At 36.5% G+C, this 20,486-nt stretch overlaps 23 non-coding genes across 23 annotated transcripts; all 23 read right to left on the reverse strand.

Moving 5' to 3' along the window:
• Positions 1 to 232: 232 nt before the first annotated feature.
• On the reverse strand, positions 233 to 304 carry TRNAP-GGG (transfer RNA proline (anticodon GGG)). Its single transcript has one exon. It is a non-coding gene; the product is annotated as a tRNA-Pro (tRNA).
• Positions 305 to 965: 661 nt separating this feature from the next.
• On the reverse strand, positions 966 to 1,037 carry TRNAP-UGG (transfer RNA proline (anticodon UGG)). Its single transcript has one exon. It is a non-coding gene; the product is annotated as a tRNA-Pro (tRNA).
• A 1,393-nt stretch (positions 1,038 to 2,430) lies between these two features.
• Positions 2,431 to 2,502, reverse strand: TRNAP-UGG (transfer RNA proline (anticodon UGG)). Its single transcript has one exon. It is a non-coding gene; the product is annotated as a tRNA-Pro (tRNA).
• A 1,024-nt stretch (positions 2,503 to 3,526) lies between these two features.
• On the reverse strand, positions 3,527 to 3,598 carry TRNAP-UGG (transfer RNA proline (anticodon UGG)). Its single transcript has one exon. It is a non-coding gene; the product is annotated as a tRNA-Pro (tRNA).
• Positions 3,599 to 3,893: 295 nt separating this feature from the next.
• Positions 3,894 to 3,965, reverse strand: TRNAP-UGG (transfer RNA proline (anticodon UGG)). Its single transcript has one exon. It is a non-coding gene; the product is annotated as a tRNA-Pro (tRNA).
• Positions 3,966 to 4,991: 1,026 nt separating this feature from the next.
• Positions 4,992 to 5,063, reverse strand: TRNAP-UGG (transfer RNA proline (anticodon UGG)). The gene has a single exon. It is a non-coding gene; the product is annotated as a tRNA-Pro (tRNA).
• Positions 5,064 to 6,820: 1,757 nt separating this feature from the next.
• Positions 6,821 to 6,892, reverse strand: TRNAP-UGG (transfer RNA proline (anticodon UGG)). The gene has a single exon. It is a non-coding gene; the product is annotated as a tRNA-Pro (tRNA).
• A 1,024-nt stretch (positions 6,893 to 7,916) lies between these two features.
• Positions 7,917 to 7,988, reverse strand: TRNAP-UGG (transfer RNA proline (anticodon UGG)). Its single transcript has one exon. It is a non-coding gene; the product is annotated as a tRNA-Pro (tRNA).
• A 660-nt stretch (positions 7,989 to 8,648) lies between these two features.
• TRNAP-UGG (transfer RNA proline (anticodon UGG)) lies at positions 8,649 to 8,720 on the reverse strand. Its single transcript has one exon. It is a non-coding gene; the product is annotated as a tRNA-Pro (tRNA).
• A 666-nt stretch (positions 8,721 to 9,386) lies between these two features.
• On the reverse strand, positions 9,387 to 9,458 carry TRNAP-UGG (transfer RNA proline (anticodon UGG)). Its single transcript has one exon. It is a non-coding gene; the product is annotated as a tRNA-Pro (tRNA).
• Positions 9,459 to 10,118: 660 nt separating this feature from the next.
• On the reverse strand, positions 10,119 to 10,190 carry TRNAP-UGG (transfer RNA proline (anticodon UGG)). Its single transcript has one exon. It is a non-coding gene; the product is annotated as a tRNA-Pro (tRNA).
• A 658-nt stretch (positions 10,191 to 10,848) lies between these two features.
• On the reverse strand, positions 10,849 to 10,920 carry TRNAP-UGG (transfer RNA proline (anticodon UGG)). Its single transcript has one exon. It is a non-coding gene; the product is annotated as a tRNA-Pro (tRNA).
• Positions 10,921 to 11,957: 1,037 nt separating this feature from the next.
• On the reverse strand, positions 11,958 to 12,029 carry TRNAP-UGG (transfer RNA proline (anticodon UGG)). Its single transcript has one exon. It is a non-coding gene; the product is annotated as a tRNA-Pro (tRNA).
• Positions 12,030 to 12,687: 658 nt separating this feature from the next.
• TRNAP-UGG (transfer RNA proline (anticodon UGG)) lies at positions 12,688 to 12,759 on the reverse strand. Its single transcript has one exon. It is a non-coding gene; the product is annotated as a tRNA-Pro (tRNA).
• Positions 12,760 to 13,425: 666 nt separating this feature from the next.
• Positions 13,426 to 13,497, reverse strand: TRNAP-UGG (transfer RNA proline (anticodon UGG)). The gene has a single exon. It is a non-coding gene; the product is annotated as a tRNA-Pro (tRNA).
• A 294-nt stretch (positions 13,498 to 13,791) lies between these two features.
• Positions 13,792 to 13,863, reverse strand: TRNAP-UGG (transfer RNA proline (anticodon UGG)). The gene has a single exon. It is a non-coding gene; the product is annotated as a tRNA-Pro (tRNA).
• Positions 13,864 to 14,528: 665 nt separating this feature from the next.
• Positions 14,529 to 14,600, reverse strand: TRNAP-UGG (transfer RNA proline (anticodon UGG)). The gene has a single exon. It is a non-coding gene; the product is annotated as a tRNA-Pro (tRNA).
• A 1,026-nt stretch (positions 14,601 to 15,626) lies between these two features.
• On the reverse strand, positions 15,627 to 15,698 carry TRNAP-UGG (transfer RNA proline (anticodon UGG)). The gene has a single exon. It is a non-coding gene; the product is annotated as a tRNA-Pro (tRNA).
• A 1,026-nt stretch (positions 15,699 to 16,724) lies between these two features.
• TRNAP-UGG (transfer RNA proline (anticodon UGG)) lies at positions 16,725 to 16,796 on the reverse strand. Its single transcript has one exon. It is a non-coding gene; the product is annotated as a tRNA-Pro (tRNA).
• A 660-nt stretch (positions 16,797 to 17,456) lies between these two features.
• TRNAP-UGG (transfer RNA proline (anticodon UGG)) lies at positions 17,457 to 17,528 on the reverse strand. The gene has a single exon. It is a non-coding gene; the product is annotated as a tRNA-Pro (tRNA).
• Positions 17,529 to 18,554: 1,026 nt separating this feature from the next.
• Positions 18,555 to 18,626, reverse strand: TRNAP-UGG (transfer RNA proline (anticodon UGG)). Its single transcript has one exon. It is a non-coding gene; the product is annotated as a tRNA-Pro (tRNA).
• A 1,025-nt stretch (positions 18,627 to 19,651) lies between these two features.
• Positions 19,652 to 19,723, reverse strand: TRNAP-UGG (transfer RNA proline (anticodon UGG)). The gene has a single exon. It is a non-coding gene; the product is annotated as a tRNA-Pro (tRNA).
• Positions 19,724 to 20,389: 666 nt separating this feature from the next.
• On the reverse strand, positions 20,390 to 20,461 carry TRNAP-UGG (transfer RNA proline (anticodon UGG)). The gene has a single exon. It is a non-coding gene; the product is annotated as a tRNA-Pro (tRNA).
• Positions 20,462 to 20,486: the final 25 nt, after the last annotated feature.

The raw sequence follows: 20,486 nt of genomic DNA on the forward strand, positions 1-20,486 counted from the left end.
TAATAATTGAAAGAGCTGGATAAAATAGTTGATGTATTTTGTTGTATTATGTTACTGAGATAATGGGGAATGTGTTTTTTTACCCAAAGTACCACCATATGGTTGAAAATGTCCTAAATACTCATAAGTAATTACAAACTAATTGTGTAAAATGGCAAGAGCAAAATTCAATTGATGCTTTGAAATCAAGCATTTAACATCAATCATGGGCTCTAAAAGGCAGCTAAATGCTGGGCTCGTCCGGGATTTGAACCCGGGACCTCTCGCACCCCAAGCGAGAATCATACCCCTAGACCAACGAGCCACCCCTGAAAACTTCTCACGTCACAATATTTTTTTTTTTAAAGTGAAAATCATTATATACGTAATAATGCAGAGTGCTGGATAAAATATTTAATGAATATTGTTGTGTTATGTTACTGAGATAATGGGGAATGTGTTTTTTTACCCAAAGTACCACCATATGGTTGAAAATGTCCTAAATACTCATACGTAATTACAAACTAATTGTGTAAAATGGCAAGAGCAAAATTCAATTGATGCTTTGAAATCAAGCATTTAACATCAATCATGGGCTCTAAAAAGGCAGCTAAATGCTGGGCTCGTCCGGGATTTGAACCCGGGACCTCTCGCACCCAAAGCAAGAATCATACCCCTAGACCAACGAGCCACCCCTAAAAACTTCTCACGTCAGAATATTTTTTTTTTTAAAGTGAAACTCATATTATTTATGTAATAATTGAAAGAGCTGGATAAAATAGTTGATGTATTTTGTTGTATTATGTTACTGAGATAATGGGGAATGTGTTTTTTTACCCAAAGTACCACCATATGGTTGAAAATGTCCTAAATACTCATAAGTAATTACAAACTAATTGTGTAAAATGGCAAGAGCAAAATTCAATTGATGCTTTGAAATCAAGCATTTAACATCAATCATGGGCTCTAAAAGGCAGCTAAATGCTGGGCTCGTCCGGGATTTGAACCCGGGACCTCTCGCACCCAAAGCGAGAATCATACCCCTAGACCAACGAGCCACCCCTGAAAACTTCTCACGTCACAATATTTTTTTTTTTAAAGTGAAAATCATTATATACGTAATAATGCAGAGTGCTGGATAAAATATTTAATGAATATTGTTGTGTTATGTTACTGAGATAATGGGGAATGTGTTTTTTTACCCAAAGTACCACCATATGGTTGAAAATGTCCTAAATACTCATACGTAATTACAAACTAATTGTGTAAAATGGCAAGAGCAAAATTCAATTGATGCTTTGAAATCAAGCATTTAACATCAATCATGGGCTCTAAAAAGGCAGCTAAATGCTGGGCTCGTCCGGGATTTGAACCCGGGACCTCTCGCACCCAAAGCAAGAATCATACCCCTAGACCAACGAGCCACCCCTAAAAACTTCTCACGTCAGAATAATTTTTTTTTTAAAGTGAAACTCATATTATTTATGTAATAATTGAAAGAGCTGGATAAAATAGTTGATGTATTTTGTTGTATTATGTTACTGAGATAATGGGGAATGTGTTTTTTTACCCAAAGTACCACCATATGGTTGAAAATGTCCTAAATACTCATAAGTAATTACAAACTAATTGTGTAAAATGGCAAGAGCAAAATTCAATTGATGCTTTGAAATCAAGCATGTAACATCAATCATGGGCTCTAAAAGGCAGCTAAATGCTGGGCTCGTCCGGGATTTGAAGCCGGGACCTCTCGCACCCAAAGCGAGAATCATACCCCTAGACCAACGAGCCACCCCTGAAAACTTCTCACGTCACAATATTTTTTTTTTTAAAGTGAAACTCATATTATTTATGTAATAATTGAAAGAGCTGGATAAAATAGTTGATGTATTTTGTTGTATTATGTTACTGAGATAATGGGGAATGTGTTTTTTTACCCAAAGTACCACCATATGGTTGAAAATGTCCTAAATACTCATAAGTAATTACAAACTAATTGTGTAAAATGGCAAGAGCAAAATTCAATTGATGCTTTGAAATCAAGCATGTAACATCAATCATGGGCTCTAAAAGGCAGCTAAATGCTGGGCTCGTCCGGGATTTGAAGCCAGGACCTCTCGCACCCAAAGCGAGAATCATACCCCTAGACCAACGAGCCACCCCTGAAAACTTCTCACGTCACAATATTTTTTTTTTTAAAGTGAAACTCATTATATACGTAATAATGCAGAGTGCTGGATAAAATATTTAATGAATATTGTTGTGTTATGTTACTGAGATAATGGGGAATGTGTTTTTTTACCCAAAGTACCACCATATGGTTGAAAATGTCCTAAATACTCATAAGTAATTACAAACTAATTGTGTAAAATGGCAAGAGCAAAATTCAATTGATGCTTTGAAATCAAGCATTTAACATCAATCATGGGCTCTAAAAGGCAGCTAAATGCTGGGCTCGTCCGGGATTTGAACCCGGGACCTCTCGCACCCAAAGCGAGAATCATACCCCTAGACCAACGAGCCACCCCTGAAAACTTCTCACGTCAGAACAATTTTTTTTTTAAAGTGAAACTCATATTATTTATGTAATAATTGAAAGAGCTGGATAAAATAGTTGATGTATTTTGTTGTATTATGTTACTGAGATAATGGGGAATGTGTTTTTTTACCCAAAGTACCACCATATGGTTGAAAATGTCCTAAATACTCATAAGTAATTACAAACTAATTGTGTAAAATGGCAAGAGCAAAATTCAATTGATGCTTTGAAATCAAGCATTTAACATCAATCATGGGCTCTAAAAGGCAGCTAAATGCTGGGCTCGTCCGGGATTTGAAGCCGGGACCTCTCGCACCCAAAGCGAGAATCATACCCCTAGACCAACGAGCCACCCCTGAAAACTTCTCACGTCACAATATTTTTTTTTTAAAGTGAAACTCATTATATACGTAATAATGCAGAGTGCTGGATAAAATAGTTGATGTATTTTGTTGTATTATGTTACTGAGATAATGGGGAATGTGTTTTTTTACCCAAAGTACCACCATATGGTTGAAAATGTCCTAAATACTCATAAGTAATTACAAACTAATTGTGTAAAATGGCAAGAGCAAAATTCAATTGATGCTTTGAAATCAAACATGTAACATCAATCATGGGCTCTAAAAGGCAGCTAAATGCTGGGCTCGTCCGGGATTTGAAGCCGGGACCTCTCGCACCCAAAGCGAGAATCATACCCCTAGACCAACGAGCCACCCCTGAAAACTTCTCACGTCACAATATTTTTTTTTTTAAAGTGAAACTCATTATATACGTAATAATGCAGAGTGCTGGATAAAATATTTAATGAATATTGTTGTGTTATGTTACTGAGATAATGGGGAATGTGTTTTTTTACCCAAAGTACCACCATATGGTTGAAAATGTCCTAAATACTCATAAGTAATTACAAACTAATTGTGTAAAATGGCAAGAGCAAAATTCAATTGATGCTTTGAAATCAAGCATGTAACATCAATCATGGGCTCTAAAAGGCAGCTAAATGCTGGGCTCGTCCGGGATTTGAACCCGGGACCTCTCGCACCCAAAGCGAGAATCATACCCCTAGACCAACGAGCCACCCCTGAAAACTTCTCACGTCAGAATAATTTTTTTTTTAAAGTGAAACTCATATTATTTATGTAATAATTGAAAGAGCTGGATAAAATAGTTGATGTATTTTGTTGTATTATGTTACTGAGATAATGGGGAATGTGTTTTTTTACCCAAAGTACCACCATATGGTTGAAAATGTCCTAAATACTCATAAGTAATTACAAACTAATTGTGTAAAATGGCAAGAGCAAAATTCAATTGATGCTTTGAAATCAAGCATTTAACATCAATCATGGGCTCTAAAAGGCAGCTAAATGCTGGGCTCGTCCGGGATTTGAACCCGGGACCTCTCGCACCCAAAGCGAGAATCATACCCCTAGACCAACGAGCCACCCCTGAAAACTTCTCACGTCACAATATTTTTTTTTTTAAAGTGAAAATCATTATATACGTAATAATGCAGAGTGCTGGATAAAATATTTAATGAATATTGTTGTGTTATGTTACTGAGATAATGGGGAATGTGTTTTTTTACCCAAAGTACCACCATATGGTTGAAAATGTCCTAAATACTCATACGTAATTACAAACTAATTGTGTAAAATGGCAAGAGCAAAATTCAATTGATGCTTTGAAATCAAGCATTTAACATCAATCATGGGCTCTAAAAAGGCAGCTAAATGCTGGGCTCGTCCGGGATTTGAACCCGGGACCTCTCGCACCCAAAGCAAGAATCATACCCCTAGACCAACGAGCCACCCCTAAAAACTTCTCACGTCAGAATAATTTTTTTTTTAAAGTGAAACTCATATTATTTATGTAATAATTGAAAGAGCTGGATAAAATAGTTGATGTATTTTGTTGTATTATGTTACTGAGATAATGGGGAATGTGTTTTTTTACCCAAAGTACCACCATATGGTTGAAAATGTCCTAAATACTCATAAGTAATTACAAACTAATTGTGTAAAATGGCAAGAGCAAAATTCAATTGATGCTTTGAAATCAAGCATGTAACATCAATCATGGGCTCTAAAAGGCAGCTAAATGCTGGGCTCGTCCGGGATTTGAAGCCGGGACCTCTCGCACCCAAAGCGAGAATCATACCCCTAGACCAACGAGCCACCCCTGAAAACTTCTCACGTCACAATATTTTTTTTTTTAAAGTGAAACTCATTATATACGTAATAATGCAGAGTGCTGGATAAAATATTTAATGAATATTGTTGTGTTATGTTACTGAGATAATGGGGAATGTGTTTTTTTACCCAAAGTACCACCATATGGTTGAAAATGTCCTAAATACTCATAAGTAATTACAAACTAATTGTGTAAAATGGCAAGAGCAAAATTCAATTGATGCTTTGAAATCAAGCATGTAACATCAATCATGGGCTCTAAAAGGCAGCTAAATGCTGGGCTCGTCCGGGATTTGAACCCGGGACCTCTCGCACCCAAAGCGAGAATCATACCCCTAGACCAACGAGCCACCCCTGAAAACTTCTCACGTCAGAATAATTTTTTTTTTAAAGTGAAACTCATATTATTTATGTAATAATTGAAAGAGCTGGATAAAATAGTTGATGTATTTTGTTGTATTATGTTACTGAGATAATGGGGAATGTGTTTTTTACCCAAAGTACCACCATATGGTTGAAAATGTCCTAAATACTCATAAGTAATTACAAACTAATTGTGTAAAATGGCAAGAGCAAAATTCAATTGATGCTTTGAAATCAAGCATTTAACATCAATCATGGGCTCTAAAAGGCAGCTAAATGCTGGGCTCGTCCGGGATTTGAACCCGGGACCTCTCGCACCCAAAGCAAGAATCATACCCCTAGACCAACGAGCCACCCCTGAAAACTTCTCACGTCAGAATAATTTTTTTTTTAAAGTGAAACTCATATTATTTATGTAATAATTGAAAGAGCTGGATAAAATAGTTGATGTATTTTGTTGTATTATGTTACTGAGATAATGGGGAATGTGTTTTTTTACCCAAAGTACCACCATATGGTTGAAAATGTCCTAAATACTCATAAGTAATTACAAACTAATTGTGTAAAATGGCAAGAGCAAAATTCAATTGATGCTTTGAAATCAAGCATGTAACATCAATCATGGGCTCTAAAAGGCAGCTAAATGCTGGGCTCGTCCGGGATTTGAAGCCGGGACCTCTCGCACCCAAAGCGAGAATCATACCCCTAGACCAACGAGCCACCCCTGAAAACTTCTCACGTCACAATATTTTTTTTTTTAAAGTGAAACTCATTATATACGTAATAATGCAGAGTGCTGGATAAAATATTTAATGAATATTGTTGTGTTATGTTACTGAGATAATGGGGAATGTGTTTTTTTACCCAAAGTACCACCATATGGTTGAAAATGTCCTAAATACTCATAAGTAATTACAAACTAATTGTGTAAAATGGCAAGAGCAAAATTCAATTGATGCTTTGAAATCAAGCATGTAACATCAATCATGGGCTCTAAAAGGCAGCTAAATGCTGGGCTCGTCCGGGATTTGAACCCGGGACCTCTCGCACCCAAAGCGAGAATCAAACCCCTAGACCAACGAGCCACCCCTGAAAACTTCTCACGTCAGAATAATTTTTTTTTTAAAGTGAAACTCATATTATTTATGTAATAATTGAAAGAGCTGGATAAAATAGTTGATGTATTTTGTTTTATTATGTTACTGAGATAATGGGGAATGTGTTTTTTTACCCAAAGTACCACCATATGGTTGAAAATGTCCTAAATACTCATAAGTAATTACAAACTAATTGTGTAAAATGGCAAGAGCAAAATTCAATTGATGCTTTGAAATCAAGCATTTAACATCAATCATGGGCTCTAAAAGGCAGCTAAATGCTGGGCTCGTCCGGGATTTGAAGCCGGGACCTCTCGCACCCAAAGCGAGAATCATACCCCTAGACCAACGAGCCACCCCTGAAAACTTCTCACGTCACAATATTTTTTTTTTAAAGTGAAACTCATTATATACGTAATAATGCAGAGTGCTGGATAAAATAGTTGATGTATTTTGTTGTATTATGTTACTGAGATAATGGGGAATGTGTTTTTTTACCCAAAGTACCACCATATGGTTGAAAATGTCCTAAATACTCATAAGCAATTGCAAACTAATTGTGTAAAATGGCAAGAGCAAAATTCAATTGATGCTTTGAAATCAAGCATGTAACATCAATCATGGGCTCTAAAAGGCAGCTAAATGCTGGGCTCGTCCGGGATTTGAACCCGGGACCTCTCGCACCCAAAGCGAGAATCATACCCCTAGACCAACGAGCCACCCCTGAAAACTTCTCACGTCAGAATAATTTTTTTTTTAAAGTGAAACTCATATTATTTATGTAATAATTGAAAGAGCTGGATAAAATAGTTGATGTATTTTGTTGTATTATGTTACTGAGATAATGGGGAATGTGTTTTTTTACCCAAAGTACCACCATATGGTTGAAAATGTCCTAAATACTCATAAGTAATTACAAACTAATTGTGTAAAATGGCAAGAGCAAAATTCAATTGATGCTTTGAAATCAAGCATTTAACATCAATCATGGGCTCTAAAAGGCAGCTAAATGCTGGGCTCGTCCGGGATTTGAAGCCGGGACCTCTCGCACCCAAAGCGAGAATCATACCCCTAGACCAACGAGCCACCCCTGAAAACTTCTCACGTCACAATATTTTTTTTTTAAAGTGAAACTCATTATATACGTAATAATGCAGAGTGCTGGATAAAATAGTTGATGTATTTTGTTGTATTATGTTACTGAGATAATGGGGAATGTGTTTTTTTACCCAAAGTACCACCATATGGTTGAAAATGTCCTAAATACTCATAAGTAATTGCAAACTAATTGTGTAAAATGGCAAGAGCAAAATTCAATTGATGCTTTGAAATCAAGCATGTAACATCAATCATGGGCTCTAAAAGGCAGCTAAATGCTGGGCTCGTCCGGGATTTGAAGCCGGGACCTCTCGCACCCAAAGCGAGAATCATACCCCTAGACCAACGAGCCACCCCTGAAAACTTCTCACGTCACAATATTTTTTTTTTTAAAGTGAAACTCATTATATACGTAATAATGCAGAGTGCTGGATAAAATATTTAATGAATATTGTTGTGTTATGTTACTGAGATAATGGGGAATGTGTTTTTTTACCCAAAGTACCACCATATGGTTGAAAATGTCCTAAATACTCATAAGTAATTACAAACTAATTGTGTAAAATGGCAAGAGCAAAATTCAATTGATGCTTTGAAATCAAGCATGTAACATCAATCATGGGCTCTAAAAGGCAGCTAAATGCTGGGCTCGTCCGGGATTTGAACCCGGGACCTCTCGCACCCAAAGCGAGAATCATACCCCTAGACCAACGAGCCACCCCTGAAAACTTCTCACGTCAGAATAATTTTTTTTTTAAAGTGAAACTCATATTATTTATGTAATAATTGAAAGAGCTGGATAAAATAGTTGATGTATTTTGTTGTATTATGTTACTGAGATAATGGGGAATGTGTTTTTTTACCCAAAGTACCACCATATGGTTGAAAATGTCCTAAATACTCATAAGTAATTACAAACTAATTGTGTAAAATGGCAAGAGCAAAATTCAATTGATGCTTTGAAATCAAGCATTTAACATCAATCATGGGCTCTAAAAGGCAGCTAAATGCTGGGCTCGTCCGGGATTTGAAGCCGGGACCTCTCGCACCCAAAGCGAGAATCATACCCCTAGACCAACGAGCCACCCCTGAAAACTTCTCACGTCACAATATTTTTTTTTTTAAAGTGAAACTCATTATATACGTAATAATGCAGAGTGCTGGATAAAATAGTTGATGTATTTTGTTGTATTATGTTACTGAGATAATGGGGAATGTGTTTTTTTACCCAAAGTACCACCATATGGTTGAAAATGTCCTAAATACTCATAAGTAATTACAAACTAATTGTGTAAAATGGCAAGAGCAAAATTCAATTGATGCTTTGAAATCAAGCATGTAACATCAATCATGGGCTCTAAAAGGCAGCTAAATGCTGGGCTCGTCCGGGATTTGAACCCGGGACCTCTCGCACCCAAAGCGAGAATCATACCCCTAGACCAACGAGCCACCCCTGAAAACTTCTCACGTCAGAATATATTTTTTTTGAAAGTGAAACTCATATTATTTATGTAATAATTGAAAGAGCTGGATAAAATAGTTGATGTATTTTGTTGTATTATGTTACTGAGATAATGGGGAATGTGTTTTTTTTTACCTAAAGTACCACCACATGGTTGAAAATGTACTACATGCTCCTAAGTAATTACAAACTAATTGTGTAAAATGGCAAAAGCAAAATTCAATTGAGGCTTTGAAATCAAGCATGTAACATCAATCATGGGCTCTAAAAGGCAGCTAAATGCTGGGCTTGTCCGGGATTTGAACGCTGGGACCTCTTGCACCCTAAGCGAGAATCATACCCCTAGACCAACGAGCCACCCCTGAAAACTTCTCACGTCAGAATATATTTTTTTTTTTAAGTGAAACTCATATTATTTATGTAATAATTGAAAGAGCTGGATAAAATAGTTGATGTATTTTGTTGTATTATGTTACTGAGATAATGGGGAATGTGTTTTTTTACCCAAAGTACCACCATATGGTTGAAAATGTCCTAAATACTCATAAGTAATTACAAACTAATTGTGTAAAATGGCAAGAGCAAAATTCAATTGATGCTTTGAAATCAAGCATTTAACATCAATCATGGGCTCTAAAAGGCAGCTAAATGCTGGGCTCGTCCGGGATTTGAACCCGGGACCTCTCGCACCCAAAGCGAGAATCATACCCCTAGACCAACGAGCCACCCCTGAAAACTTCTCACGTCACAATATTTTTTTTTTTTAAAGTGAAACTCATTATATACGTAATAATGCAGAGTGCTGGATAAAATATTTAATGAATATTGTTGTGTTATGTTACTGAGATAATGGGGAATGTGTTTTTTTTACCCAAAGTACCACCATATGGTTGAAAATGTCCTAAATACTCATAAGTAATTACAAACTAATTGTGTAAAATGGCAAGAGCAAAATTCAATTGATGCTTTGAAATCAAGCATTTAACATCAATCATGGGCTCTAAAAGGCAGCTAAATGCTGGGCTCGTCCGGGATTTGAAGCCGGGACCTCTCGCACCCAAAGCGAGAATCATACCCCTAGACCAACGAGCCACCCCTGAAAACTTCTCACGTCACAATATTTTTTTTTTTAAAGTGAAACTCATTATATACGTAATAATGCAGAGTGCTGGATAAAATAGTTGATGTATTTTGTTGTATTATGTTACTGAGATAATGGGGAATGTGTTTTTTTACCCAAAGTACCACCATATGGTTGAAAATGTCCTAAATACTCATAAGTAATTACAAACTAATTGTGTAAAATGGCAAGAGCAAAATTCAATTGATGCTTTGAAATCAAGCATGTAACATCAATCATGGGCTCTAAAAGGCAGCTAAATGCTGGGCTCGTCCGGGATTTGAACCCGGGACCTCTCGCACCCAAAGCGAGAATCATACCCCTAGACCAACGAGCCACCCCTGAAAACTTCTCACGTCACAATATTTTTTTTTTTAAAGTGAAACTCATTATATACGTAATAATGCAGAGTGCTGGATAAAATAGTTGATGTATTTTGTTGTATTATGTTACTGAGATAATGGGGAATGTGTTTTTTTACCCAAAGTACCACCATATGGTTGAAAATGTCCTAAATACTCATAAGTAATTACAAACTAATTGTGTAAAATGGCAAGAGCAAAATTCAATTGATGCTTTGAAATCAAGCATGTAACATCAATCATGGGCTCTAAAAGGCAGCTAAATGCTGGGCTCGTCCGGGATTTGAAGCCGGGACCTCTCGCACCCAAAGCGAGAATCATACCCCTAGACCAACGAGCCACCCCTGAAAACTTCTCACGTCACAATATTTTTTTTTTTAAAGTGAAACTCATTATATACGTAATAATGCAGAGTGCTGGATAAAATAGTTGATGTATTTTGTTGTATTATGTTACTGAGATAATGGGGAATGTGTTTTTTTACCCAAAGTACCACCATATGGTTGAAAATGTCCTAAATACTCATAAGTAATTACAAACTAATTGTGTAAAATGGCAAGAGCAAAATTCAATTGATGCTTTGAAATCAAGCATGTAACATCAATCATGGGCTCTAAAAGGCAGCTAAATGCTGGGCTCGTCCGGGATTTGAACCCGGGACCTCTCGCACCCAAAGCGAGAATCATACCCCTAGACCAACGAGCCACCCCTGAAAACTTCTCACGTCAGAATATATTTTTTTTGAAAGTGAAACTCATATTATTTATGTAATAATTGAAAGAGCTGGATAAAATAGTTGATGTATTTTGTTGTATTATGTTACTGAGATAATGGGGAATGTGTTTTTTTTTACCTAAAGTACCACCACATGGTTGAAAATGTACTACATGCTCCTAAGTAATTACAAACTAATTGTGTAAAATGGCAAAAGCAAAATTCAATTGAGGCTTTGAAATCAAGCATGTAACATCAATCATGGGCTCTAAAAGGCAGCTAAATGCTGGGCTTGTCCGGGATTTGAACGCTGGGACCTCTTGCACCCTAAGCGAGAATCATACCCCTAGACCAACGAGCCACCCCTGAAAACTTCTCACGTCAGAATATATTTTTTTTTTTAAGTGAAACTCATATTATTTATGTAATAATTGAAAGAGCTGGATAAAATAGTTGATGTATTTTGTTGTATTATGTTACTGAGATAATGGGGAATGTGTTTTTTTTTACCTAAAGTACCACCACATGGTTGAAAATGTACTACATGCTCCTAAGTAATTACAAACTAATTGTGTAAAATGGCAAAAGCAAAATTCAATTGAGGCTTTGAAATCAAGCATGTAACATCAATCATGGGCTCTAAAAGGCAGCTAAATGCTGGGCTTGTCCGGGATTTGAACGCTGGGACCTCTTGCACCCTAAGCGAGAATCATACCCCTAGACCAACGAGCCACCCCTGAAAACTTCTCACGTCAGAATATATTTTTTTTTTTAAGTGAAACTCATATTATTTATGTAATAATTGAAAGAGCTGGATAAAATAGTTGATGTATTTTGTTGTATTATGTTACTGAGATAATGGGGAATGTGTTTTTTTACCCAAAGTACCACCATATGGTTGAAAATGTCCTAAATACTCATAAGTAATTACAAACTAATTGTGTAAAATGGCAAGAGCAAAATTCAATTGATGCTTTGAAATCAAGCATTTAACATCAATCATGGGCTCTAAAAGGCAGCTAAATGCTGGGCTCGTCCGGGATTTGAACCCGGGACCTCTCGCACCCAAAGCGAGAATCATACCCCTAGACCAACGAGCCACCCCTGAAAACTTCTCACGTCACAATATTTTTTTTTTTTAAAGTGAAACTCATTATATACGTAATAATGCAGAGTGCTGAAAAAATAATAAATGAATATTGTTGTGTTATGTTACTGAGATAATGGGGAATGTGTTTTTTTACCCAAAGTACCACCATATGGTTGAAAATGTCCTAAATACTCATAAGTAATTACAAACTAATTGTGTAAAATGGCAAGAGCAAAATTCAATTGATGCTTTGAAATCAAGCATTTAACATCAATCATGGGCTCTAAAAGGCAGCTAAATGCTGGGCTCGTCCGGGATTTGAAGCCGGGACCTCTCGCACCCAAAGCGAGAATCATACCCCTAGACCAACGAGCCACCCCTGAAAACTTCTCACGTCACAATATTTTTTTTTTTAAAGTGAAACTCATTATATACGTAATAATGCAGAGTGCTGGATAAAATAGTTGATGTATTTTGTTGTATTATGTTACTGAGATAATGGGGAATGTGTTTTTTTACCCAAAGTACCACCATATGGTTGAAAATGTCCTAAATACTCATAAGTAATTACAAACTAATTGTGTAAAATGGCAAGAGCAAAATTCAATTGATGCTTTGAAATCAAGCATGTAACATCAATCATGGGCTCTAAAAGGCAGCTAAATGCTGGGCTCGTCCGGGATTTGAACCCGGGACCTCTCGCACCCAAAGCGAGAATCATACCCCTAGACCAACGAGCCACCCCTGAAAACTTCTCACGTCAGAATATATTTTTTTTGAAAGTGAAACTCATATTATTTATGTAATAATTGAAAGAGCTGGATAAAATAGTTGATGTATTTTGTTGTATTATGTTACTGAGATAATGGGGAATGTGTTTTTTTTTACCTAAAGTACCACCACATGGTTGAAAATGTACTACATGCTCCTAAGTAATTACAAACTAATTGTGTAAAATGGCAAAAGCAAAATTCAATTGAGGCTTTGAAATCAAGCATGTAACATCAATCATGGGCTCTAAAAGGCAGCTAAATGCTGGGCTTGTCCGGGATTTGAACGCTGGGACCTCTTGCACCCTAAGCGAGAATCATACCCCTAGACCAACGAGCCACCCCTGAAAACTTCTCACGTCAGAATATATTTTTTTTTTTAAGTGAAACTCATATTATTTATGTAATAATTGAAAGAGCTGGATAAAATAGTTGATGTATTTTGTTGTATTATGTTACTGAGATAATGGGGAATGTGTTTTTTTACCCAAAGTACCACCATATGGTTGAAAATGTCCTAAATACTCATAAGTAATTACAAACTAATTGTGTAAAATGGCAAGAGCAAAATTCAATTGATGCTTTGAAATCAAGCATTTAACATCAATCATGGGCTCTAAAAGGCAGCTAAATGCTGGGCTCGTCCGGGATTTGAACCCGGGACCTCTCGCACCCAAAGCGAGAATCATACCCCTAGACCAACGAGCCACCCCTGAAAACTTCTCACGTCACAATATTTTTTTTTTTTAAAGTGAAACTCATTATATACGTAATAATGCAGAGTGCTGGATAAAATATTTAATGAATATTGTTGTGTTATGTTACTGAGATAATGGGGAATGTGTTTTTTTACCCAAAGTACCACCATATGGTTGAAAATGTCCTAAATACTCATAAGTAATTACAAACTAATTGTGTAAAATGGCAAGAGCAAAATTCAATTGATGCTTTGAAATCAAGCATTTAACATCAATCATGGGCTCTAAAAGGCAGCTAAATGCTGGGCTCGTCCGGGATTTGAACCCGGGACCTCTCGCACCCAAAGCGAGAATCATACCCCTAGACCAACGAGCCACCCCTGAAAACTTCTCACGTCAGAATATATTTTTTTTGAAAGTGAAACTCATATTATTTATGTAATAATTGAAAGAGCTGGATAAAATAGTTGATGTATTTTGTTGTATTATGTTACTGAGATAATGGGGAATGTGTTTTTTTTTACCTAAAGTACCACCACATGGTTGAAAATGTACTACATGCTCCTAAGTAATTACAAACTAATTGTGTAAAATGGCAAAAGCAAAATTCAATTGAGGCTTTGAAATCAAGCATGTAACATCAATCATGGGCTCTAAAAGGCAGCTAAATGCTGGGCTTGTCCGGGATTTGAACGCTGGGACCTCTTGCACCCTAAGCGAGAATCATACCCCTAGACCAACGAGCCACCCCTGAAAACTTCTCACGTCAGAATATATTTTTTTTTTAAGTGAAACTCATATTATTTATGTAATAATTGAAAGAGCTGGATAAAATAGTTGATGTATTTTGTTGTATTATGTTACTGAGATAATGGGGAATGTGTTTTTTTACCCAAAGTACCACCATATGGTTGAAAATGTCCTAAAGACTCATAAGTAATTACAAACTAATTGTGTAAAATGGCAAGAGCAAAATTCAATTGATGCTTTGAAATCAAGCATTTAACATCAATCATGGGCTCTAAAAGGCAGCTAAATGCTGGGCTCGTCCGGGATTTGAACCCGGGACCTCTCGCACCCAAAGCGAGAATCATACCCCTAGACCAACGAGCCACCCCTGAAAACTTCTCACGTCACAATATTTTTTTTTTTTAAAGTGAAACTCATTATATACGTAATAATGCAGAGTGCTGGATAAAATATTTAATGAATATTGTTGTGTTATGTTACTGAGATAATGGGGAATGTGTTTTTTTACCCAAAGTACCACCATATGGTTGAAAATGTCCTAAATACTCATAAGTAATTACAAACTAATTGTGTAAAATGGCAAGAGCAAAATTCAATTGATGCTTTGAAATCAAGCATTTAACATCAATCATGGGCTCTAAAAGGCAGCTAAATGCTGGGCTCGTCCGGGATTTGAACCCGGGACCTCTCGCACCCAAAGCAAGAATCATACCCCTAGACCAACGAGCCACCCCTTAAAACTTCTCAAGTCAGAATAAATTTTTTTTTAAAGTGAAACTCATATTATTTATGTAATAATTGAAAGAGCTGGATAAAATAGTTGATGTATTTTGTTGTATTATGTTACTGAGATAATGGGGAATGTGTTTTTTTACCCAAAGTACCACCATATGGTTGAAAATGTCCTAAATACTCATAAGTAATTACAAACTAATTGTGTAAAATGGCAAGAGCAAAATTCAATTGATGCTTTGAAATCAAGCATGTAACATCAATCATGGGCTCTAAAAGGCAGCTAAATGCTGGGCTCGTCCGGGATTTGAAGCCAGGACCTCTCGCACCCAAAGCGAGAATCATACCCCTAGACCAACGAGCCACCCCTGAAAACTTCTCACGTCACAATATTTTTTTTTTTAAAGTGAAACTCATTATATACGTAATAATGCAGAGTGCTGGATAAAATATTTAATGAATATTGTTGTGTTATGTTACTGAGATAATGGGGAATGTGTTTTTTTACCCAAAGTACCACCATATGGTTGAAAATGTCCTAAATACTCATAAGTAATTACAAACTAATTGTGTAAAATGGCAAGAGCAAAATTCAATTGATGCTTTGAAATCAAGCATTTAACATCAATCATGGGCTCTAAAAGGCAGCTAAATGCTGGGCTCGTCCGGGATTTGAACCCGGGACCTCTCGCACCCAAAGCGAGAATCATACCCCTAGACCAACGAGCCACCCCTGAAAACTTCTCACGTCACAATATTTTTTTTTTTTAAAGTGAAACTCATTATATACGTAATAATGCAGAGTGCTGGATAAAATATTTAATGAATATTGTTGTGTTATGTTACTGAGATAATGGGGAATGTGTTTTTTTACCCAAAGTACCACCATATGGTTGAAAATGTCCTAAATACTCATAAGTAATTACAAACTAATTGTGTAAAATGGCAAGAGCAAAATTCAATTGATGCTTTGAAATCAAGCATTTAACATCAATCATGGGCTCTAAAAGGCAGCTAAATGCTGGGCTCGTCCGGGATTTGAACCCGGGACCTCTCGCACCCAAAGCAAGAATCATACCCCTAGACCAACGAGCCACCCCTGAAAACTTCTCAAGTCAGAATAAATTTTTTTTTAAAGTGAAACTCATATTATTTATGTAATAATTGAAAGAGCTGGATAAAATAGTTGATGTATTTTGTTGTATTATGTTACTGAGATAATGGGGAATGTGTTTTTTTACCCAAAGTACCACCATATGGTTGAAAATGTCCTAAATACTCATAAGTAATTACAAACTAATTGTGTAAAATGGCAAGAGCAAAATTCAATTGATGCTTTGAAATCAAGCATGTAACATCAATCATGGGCTCTAAAAGGCAGCTAAATGCTGGGCTCGTCCGGGATTTGAAGCCAGGACCTCTCGCACCCAAAGCGAGAATCATACCCCTAGACCAACGAGCCACCCCTGAAAACTTCTCACGTCACAATATTTTTTTTTTTAAAGTGAAACTCATTATATACGTAATAATGCAGAGTGCTGGATAAAATATTTAATGAATATTGTTGTGTTATGTTACTGAGATAATGGGGAATGTGTTTTTTTACCCAAAGTACCACCATATGGTTGAAAATGTCCTAAATACTCATAAGTAATTACAAACTAATTGTGTAAAATGGCAAGAGCAAAATTCAATTGATGCTTTGAAATCAAGCATTTAACATCAATCATGGGCTCTAAAAGGCAGCTAAATGCTGGGCTCGTCCGGGATTTGAACCCGGGACCTCTCGCACCCAAAGCGAGAATCATACCCCTAGACCAACGAGCCACCCCTGAAAACTTCTCACGTCAGAACAATTTTTTTTTTAAAGTGAAACTCATATTATTTATGTAATAATTGAAAGAGCTGGATAAAATAGTTGATGTATTTTGTTGTATTATGTTACTGAGATAATGGGGAATGTGTTTTTTTACCCAAAGTACCACCATATGGTTGAAAATGTCCTAAATACTCATAAGTAATTACAAACTAATTGTGTAAAATGGCAAGAGCAAAATTCAATTGATGCTTTGAAATCAAGCATGTAACATCAATCATGGGCTCTAAAAGGCAGCTAAATGCTGGGCTCGTCCGGGATTTGAAGCCAGGACCTCTCGCACCCAAAGCGAGAATCATACCCCTAGACCAACGAGCCACCCCTGAAAACTTCTCACGTCACAATATTTTTTTTTTTAAAGTGAAACTCATTATATACGTAATAATGCAGAGTGCTGGATAAAATATTTAATGAATATTGTTGTGTTATGTTACTGAGATAATGGGGAATGTGTTTTTTTACCCAAAGTACCACCATATGGTTGAAAATGTCCTAAATACTCATAAGTAATTACAAACTAATTGTGTAAAATGGCAAGAGCAAAATTCAATTGATGCTTTGAAATCAAGCATTTAACATCAATCATGGGCTCTAAAAGGCAGCTAAATGCTGGGCTCGTCCGGGATTTGAACCCGGGACCTCTCGCACCCAAAGCGAGAATCATACCCCTAGACCAACGAGCCACCCCTGAAAACTTCTCACGTCACAATATTTTTTTTTTTTAAAGTGAAACTCATTATATACGTAATAATGCAGAGTGCTGGATAAAATATTTAATGAATATTGTTGTGTTATGTTACTGAGATAATGGGGAATGTGTTTTTTTACCCAAAGTACCACCATATGGTTGAAAATGTCCTAAATACTCATAAGTAATTACAAACTAATTGTGTAAAATGGCAAGAGCAAAATTCAATTGATGCTTTGAAATCAAGCATTTAACATCAATCATGGGCTCTAAAAGGCAGCTAAATGCTGGGCTCGTCCGGGATTTGAACCCGGGACCTCTCGCACCCAAAGCAAGAATCATACCCCTAGACCAACGAGCCACCCCTGAAAACTTCTCAAGTCAGAATAATTTTTTTTTTAAAGTGAAACTCATATTATTTATGTAATAATTGAAAGAGCTGGATAAAATAGTTGATGTATTTTTTTGTATTATGTTACTGAGATAATGGGGAATGTGTTTTTTTACCCAAAGTACCACCATATGGTTGAAAATGTCCTAAATACTCATAAGTAATTACAAACTAATTGTGTAAAATGGCAAGAGCAAAATTCAATTGATGCTTTGAAATCAAGCATGTAACATCAATCATGGGCTCTAAAAGGCAGCTAAATGCTGGGCTCGTCCGGGATTTGAAGCCAGGACCTCTCGCACCCAAAGCGAGAATCATACCCCTAGACCAACGAGCCACCCCTGAAAACTTCTCACGTCACAATATTTTTTTTTTTAAAGTGAAACTCATTATATACGTAATAATGCAGAGTGCTGGATAAAATATTTAATGAATATTGTTGTGTTATGTTACTGAGATAATGGGGAATGTGTTTTTTTACCCAAAGTACCACCATATGGTTGAAAATGTCCTAAATACTCATAAGTAATTACAAACTAATTGTGTAAAATGGCAAGAGCAAAATTCAATTGATGCTTTGAAATCAAGCATTTAACATCAATCATGGGCTCTAAAAGGCAGCTAAATGCTGGGCTCGTCCGGGATTTGAACCCGGGACCTCTCGCACCCAAAGCGAGAATCATACCCCTAGACCAACGAGCCACCCCTGAAAACTTCTCACGTCAGAACAATTTTTTTTTTAAAGTGAAACTCATATTATTTATGTAATAATTGAAAGAGCTGGATAAAATAGTTGATGTATTTTGTTGTATTATGTTACTGAGATAATGGGGAATGTGTTTTTTTACCCAAAGTACCACCATATGGTTGAAAATGTCCTAAATACTCATAAGTAATTACAAACTAATTGTGTAAAATGGCAAGAGCAAAATTCAATTGATGCTTTGAAATCAAGCATTTAACATCAATCATGGGCTCTAAAAGGCAGCTAAATGCTGGGCTCGTCGGGGATTTGAAGCCGGGACCTCTCGCACCCAAAGCGAGAATCATACCCCTAGACCAACGAGCCACCCCTGAAAACTTCTCACGTCACAATATTTTTTTTTTTAAAGTGAAACTCATTATATACGTAATAATGCAGAGTGCTGGATAAAATAGTTGATGTATTTTGTTGTATTATGTTACTGAGATAATGGGGAATGTGTTTTTTTACCCAAAGTACCACCATATGGTTGAAAATGTCCTAAATACTCATAAGTAATTACAAACTAATTGTGTAAAATGGCAAGAGCAAAATTCAATTGATGCTTTGAAATCAAGCATGTAACATCAATCATGGGCTCTAAAAGGCAGCTAAATGCTGGGCTCGTCCGGGATTTGAAGCCGGGACCTCTCGCACCCAAAGCGAGAATCATACCCCTAGACCAACGAGCCACCCCTGAAAACTTCTCACGTCACAATATTTTTTTTTTTAAAGTGAAACTCATTATATACGTAATAATGCAGAGTGCTGGATAAAATAGTTGATGTATTTTGTTGTATTATGTTACTGAGATAATGGGGAATGTGTTTTTTTACCCAAAGTACCACCATATGGTTGAAAATGTCCTAAATACTCATAAGTAATTACAAACTAATTGTGTAAAATGGCAAGAGCAAAATTCAATTGATGCTTTGAAATCAAGCATGTAACATCAATCATGGGCTCTAAAAGGCAGCTAAATGCTGGGCTCGTCCGGGATTTGAACCCGGGACCTCTCGCACCCAAAGCGAGAATCATACCCCTAGACCAACGAGCCACCCCTGAAAACTTCTCACGTCAGAATATATTTTTTTTGAAAGTGAAACTCATATTATTTATGTAATAATTGAAAGAGCTGGATAAAATAGTTGATGTATTTTGTTGTATTATGTTACTGAGATAATGGGGAATGTGTTTTTTTTTACCTAAAGTACCACCACATGGTTGAAAATGTACTACATGCTCCTAAGTAATTACAAACTAATTGTGTAAAATGGCAAAAGCAAAATTCAATTGAGGCTTTGAAATCAAGCATGTAACATCAATCATGGGCTCTAAAAGGCAGCTAAATGCTGGGCTTGTCCGGGATTTGAACGCTGGGACCTCTTGCACCCTAAGCGAGAATCATACCCCTAGACCAACGAGCCACCCCTGAAAACTTCTCACGTCAGAATATTTTTTTTTTTTTAAGTGAAACTCATATTATTTATGTAATAATTGAAAGAGCTGGATAAAATAGTTGATGTATTTTGTTGTATTATGTTACTGAGATAATGGGGAATGTGTTTTTTTACCCAAAGTACCACCATATGGTTGAAAATGTCCTAAATACTCATAAGTAATTACAAACTAATTGTGTAAAATGGCAAGAGCAAAATTCAATTGATGCTTTGAAATCAAGCATTTAACATCAATCATGGGCTCTAAAAGGCAGCTAAATGCTGGGCTCGTCCGGGATTTGAACCCGGGACCTCTCGCACCCAAAGCGAGAATCATACCCCTAGACCAACGAGCCACCCCTGAAAACTTCTCACGTCACA

This window comes from Crinia signifera, chromosome 6 (assembly GCF_055691185.1).
Source record: "Crinia signifera chromosome 6, ASM5569118v1, whole genome shotgun sequence".
Classification (NCBI taxonomy): domain Eukaryota; kingdom Metazoa; phylum Chordata; class Amphibia; order Anura; family Myobatrachidae; genus Crinia; species Crinia signifera.